The following is a 6,000-nucleotide window of genomic DNA, read 5'->3' on the forward strand; positions in this document are numbered from 1 at the left end:
CATCCCAATACTTATCAAACTTCAGTGTCAGGAAATTCTGTATAATCTAACCTAATCCTTCATGGTACAGATTAAATCCATTTCCTCTTGTTTCTTCCTCAGTCGGGTTGGTGGAGTTCACTAATAAACCTCTCCTATACTTGACAGTTGTTATTAAATTATTACCCCCATAGTCTTCTCTTCTCTGTGCTAAATAAATGCAGCTTTTAGCCATCATCATGTATCTTACATTCCTGCCCTTTAATTATCTTTATTACTCTCCTTTGACCAGGCTCCAAGTTCTCCGTCCTTCATCAACTGCAAAACTACTAAATGGACACAGTATGTCTTTGACCAGGACCTGGGCAGTAGTGAAAAAACAGTACTTGCACAGGATGAGAAAACATTCAGTCATCTAGAGGACACAATGGATGGAGAGTGCTGGGTCTGGAGTCAGGAAGATCTGAATTCAAATCCAGACTCGGCCATTTACTAGCAGTGTGACCTTGGAAAATTCACTTAATCCCTATCTGTAAAATGGCAATAATAACAGCACAGACATCCCAAGATTCTTGTGAGGATCATCTGAGACATCATTTATAAAGTTATAACAGTTCTTGGCATATAGTAGATATTTAATTAATGCTTATTCTCTTCTTCTCTTTCCCTGCTGTCAACAAGCTTTTAAGTACCTATTAATGTGTCAGGCAGTAGGGATATAAAGTACAAAGAATGAAACCATCCCAACTCATAAAGAGCTTACATTCTAATTTAGGGAGACAGCAAGTACAGATAAAAATATATATATATAGCATAATGATATAGTTAATAAGTACAAATATATACAAAGTAGTCTGGGAGAGAAGGCACTAGCAGTTGGATGGGGGTGATGCATCAGGAAAATGTTCATGCAGAAGATGGGGCTGGAACTACATCTTTTGTGTGTGTGTGTGTGTGTGTGTGTGTGTGTGAGAGGCAATTGGGGTTAAGTGACTTGCCCAGGGTCACACAGCTAGTAAGTGTGAAGTGTCTGAGGCTGGATTTGAACTCAGGTCCCCCTCACCCCAGGGCCGGTGCTCTATCCACTGTGCCACCTAGCTGCCCCTGGAACTACATCTTAAAGGAAGACAGACTCTCTGAGGAAGGAAGGAATTCCAGGCATATGAGGCAGCCAGTGCAAAGGCATGTAGATGGGGTGATATGTATTTGAGGACTGAGAGAAGGCCAGTTTGGTTAGATCACAGAGTGTGGGAGGGGGAGTAACATCCAATGAGTCCAGGAAGAAAGGTTGGGTTCAGATTGTATAGGGCTTTAAAAGCTAAACAGAGTATTGTATATGTTTTGTTCTAGAGGGAATAGGGATCCACTGAAATTGATCAAGTCAGGAGTCAAAAAGGAAAAATTACTTTGGCAGCATTGTGTAAGATGAAGTGAAGCAAAGAGAACCGGATTGAGGCTGGGAGACCAATTAGGACACTGTTGCAAATAATTAGGCTAATGGTGATAAGGACCTGAGTTAAGTTGGTAGCTATGTGCGTGAAGAGAATGGGTTGAGTGCAAGATATATTGTGGAAGTAGAAACACTAAGATTTGGCAACTAATGGATTAACTTGTGGCGAGTAAAATTTGTTTTGTTTTGTTTTTTTGCTTTGGTGAGGCAATTGGGGTTAAGTGACTTGCCCAGGGTCACATAGCTAGTAAGTGTTAAGTGTCTGAGGCTGGATTTGTACTCAGGTCCTCCTGAATCCAGGGCCAGTGTTCTATCCACTGCTCCACCTAGCTGCCCATTGGTGAGTAAAATTGTATGTGGTCGCCCTATAATTGTCCCAAGTATTAGGGAATTTAGCTAGGATTTATAATATATTTGTTACTTAGTAATTAGAGGCTACTGCACCAGTTTGGGGCATTAAGAGTTTATTAAGGGGGTGGCTAGGTGGCGCAGTGGATAAAGCACCGGCCCTGGATTCAGGAGTACCTGGGTTCAAATCTGGCCTCAGACACTTGACACTTACTAGCTGTGTGACCCTGGGCAAGTCACTTAACCCCCATTGCCCCGCCAAAAAAAAAAAATTTTTTTAAAGAGTTTATTAAAGCATAATTAAATATTAGTAAAGAGAGTACACATGGCTCTGAAAGATAAGAAAGTCTAGCTAGGAAAGAGAAGAGAGAGAAAAGAGAAAATGGGGATCCCTAGTGGGCTGCATCTGCTCTCACCAAGTTCCTGGCCAAAGAAAGAAAGATTAGCGGGTGTAAGCTCTCTGAGGGAAGCAAGAAAGGTAGCCCTTACACACTACTTAAAGCTAATTGGCTAGCATCGTCCAAATCTATTGGTTCACTGGATTTGAGGGTGGTTCAGCTCAGTCGTGCTGATGTCAGAGCCCAGAGAACAGATCCTCTGCTGGAAACAAGGTGGGTGTGGTTTTGAATGAGGTAATTTCCTGACTCTGGCTCTGGGCTGGCCTTAAGAAAGGCTTTGGGAGTTCCAAAACCCCATTATTTTCTTTTGTTGTTGTTTTTTTGGTGAGGCAATTGGGGTTAAGTGACTTGCCCAGGGACACACAGCTAGTAAGTGTTAAGTGTCTGAGGCCGGATTTGAACTCAAGTCCTCCTGAATCCAGGGCCAGTGCTCTATCCACTGCACCACCTTAGCTGCCCCCCATTATTTTCTCACACTTTGTAGGGAAGAGAGTGAAGAGTCTAGAATACTGCTGAGGTTACAAACAGAATGATTGCTATCAGTGGCTAGGTCACACTAGTTGTGTGACCCTGGGCAAGTCACTTAACCCCCATTGCCCTGCAAAAAACCCAAAAAACCCAAAACAAAAACAGAATGATTGCTATCTCTTCTAGTAGTGAGTATCCACCTTGGTAATATCATAGATCTGTTGCAGAAGTTATAAATGGAAGTGAATTATAGTATGTTTCATGGGTATAAACAGGTGATATGTTAAATCACGAAGTCACTGGAAGTTCTTCATAGTGTATTTGAAGTTTACACACATGAACTTTTCTCATGAGGAATGTAATAGCATTCTCTAGCAGTTTTCCCTCTCTATTTCTCATACCAGGGCAGTTAGGTGGCTCAGTAGATAGAGTGCCAGGCCTGGAGTTAGGAAGACTCATGTTTTTGTTTTTGTTTTTGTTTTTTTTTCCAGGGTAGTGAGGGTTAAGTGACTTGCCCAGGGTCACACAGCTAGTAAGTGTCAAGCATCTGAGGCCAGATTTGAACTCAGGTCCTCCTGAATCCAGGACTGGTGCTTTATCCACTTCTCCACCTAGCTGCCTCCAAGACTCATCTTTCTGAGATCAAATCTGGTCTCAGACACTTATAAGTTATGTGATCCTGGGCAAGTCATGTAACCCTGTTTCCTCATCTGAATAATGAGATGGAGCAGGAAATGAGCCCTTTTAGTATCTTTGCCAACTCCCCCCAAAACAAAACAAATATGATCACAGAGAGCTGGACACAACTGAAAACAACTGAACGATGACAAAAAGTTGTCATGCCTTCCCCTTCAGCTTTATGACTATTAAGGAAATAAAGCACCCAAGTTGTGGAGGATGGGAGGAAGGAGGACAGAAAGAGACAGAAACTTTGGAAGTTGGGAGCAGGATAGGATGGGAACTGGCTCTTTATCTTCTCCTATCTTCACCCTACTGGTCATCCTTACCTCCCTGGCTCCACTATTGGTAGGAAATATAGTGACTTTATCATTGACTAAAATTAGCTGACCCACAGACCAGAAGATGGATTTTTATGTGATAACAGAGAGAAAGATGATCTCTCTACTTACTTTCTGTGGTAGTGAAAGGTGGTTGTTTGTCCTTCATTCTCAAAGAGGACCATGGCATCAGGAGGTGATATCATGACTTGCACTGAATTGGATTTAAATGAGGGAGGGCTGTGCAAGGTCATCAATCTCACTCTCTCCTCTAGAGCCATCTGGGTCCAGTGGCAAGATATACATCAGGACAACTGGACATGGCCCCAGATGTTTAAGGCAATTGGGGTTAAGTACTTGCCTAAGATCACACAGCTAGTAAGTGTCTGAGGTGAGATTTGAGGTCCTCCCAACTTCAGGGCCAGTGATCCACCCATTTCACCACCTTGCTGCCCCAGCAGTGAAAGGAATACTGAGTCAGAGGACCTGCATTTGAATTCTGACTTTGCTATTTCTCTCTGTGACTCTGGGCAAGTTATTTCTTTTCTCTATGTCTCAGATAAGAGGGTTAGTCTAGAGTAGATGATCTCTTAGGTCTCTTCCTGCCCTAAATGCTGTCTATAAGTCCTGATACGTGGCAACCTCCATGTAAGGACTGAGGGAATTTACTGGGGGTGTGGCTAGGATCATATTTGTTGTCATTTTTCTCTTTCTGCCACCATATTCCCATTGTCATGGTGGACTGTAAGGTATTAACAAATCCTAGGCACAGTATGAGTATCAGGTACCTTCATCTTGGGACATTTGTGATAGTTCTTTCTAATACCAAGGTTTCATAGACTCTCCCACCTTCCCCAACAAACAATCCCTGCCAACTTTTCCTGGGCACTCACAGCCAGATACCAAACCATCCAGCAGCATCTCCTGGAGGGATCCATACTATCCCAAGAGCACCGAAGAGAAGCCCTGTCTCTTTTGGCTCGGTGCCTAAGGCACTGCCCAAGAGGGAAGGAAATAGTTTTACAGAACAGGCTTAGGCAGACCACACACTATACTAAAGGACCAGAATAACTTGGGAATCTGGGGGTCAGTAGATATAAAGAGTCACCATCCTATAGGAATTCCCCAAGTGCAGCACCCGTTTTACTGAAAACTTTTTCTGCCTGTTCCCAGAAGGATCAATGAGTAGAAAGGCAGATTTGGGTTTGATAGAAGGAAACCATTTCTAGTAAATAGAGCTAATCAAATGGTTGCCTAGGGAGGTAGTGGTATTCCTTTCACTATAGGTCACATAAAGGTTAGATGACTACTTATTGGAAATGATACCAAGAGGATTCTTGTTCAGGTATGGATTGGGGTAGAGAATTTCCAAGTTCATGTCTAACTCTGAAATTCTATAATTCATATAAGTCCTCTGTATTAAAATATGTATTATCTACCTGCTGCTCATATTTTTCTTGGCATGGTTGAGGGCTCAGGGAATAAAGGTTCTTGTTCCAGGTGGCAAGCATAGGTAGTCAGTTGAATATGTCCATGATTCAAAGTTATGGGTTTCAGCAGCAAAGCTCTTAGAAGAGTGAATCCCCTCTTCTCCAAAACTTTTTGTATTATGTTAGTTTGGGAAAAAATTTATCTTGGACAAATAGTGGGCCTGGCTCAGTTGCAAGCATAGAGATATAGAAACTGCTTGATACATTGGATGACTTTTTAAAATTTATTTGTCACTTATGCATTGCATGCCACCATGATGAGTAAAAAGGTACAGTAACTTGTGTGGACCCATGGAGTAATATATATATATATATATATATATACATACATACATATATATATATATACACACACACACATATATATATATGTATATATATATATATATATATTTTTTTTGGTGGGGTAATGATGGTTAAGTGACTTGCTCAGTGTCACACAGCTAGTAAGTGTCAAGTGTCTGAGGTCACATTTGAACTCAGGTTCTCCTGAATCAAGGGCCAGTGCTTTTTCCACTGTGCCACCTAGCTTTTCCCGCCCCCCTCCCCATTTGAGTAATATTAACCCCACTGGGAAATGATGAGCTGAGGACAGCCCCTGGTATTGGATCAAGTGGCAAAATTTCAAGAAATATTCTTTACATTCATGATGGTCCTAAATCGTAATGAAAGAGATAACCCTAAAACAATGTGTAAGCCAGCCTGTGGCAAGCCTTCCGAAGAATCCTACTCCTAAACAATAGGAGTGACAGGAAAAAAGGCTTAAGACTTCTAGTGGGGGGCAGCTGGGTAGCACAGTATAAGACACTGATCCTGGATTCAAGAGGACCCAAGTTCAAATCTGACCTTAGACACTTGACATTTACTAG

Source organism: Dromiciops gliroides, chromosome 1, assembly GCF_019393635.1.
Source record: "Dromiciops gliroides isolate mDroGli1 chromosome 1, mDroGli1.pri, whole genome shotgun sequence".
Lineage (NCBI taxonomy): Eukaryota > Metazoa > Chordata > Mammalia > Microbiotheria > Microbiotheriidae > Dromiciops > Dromiciops gliroides.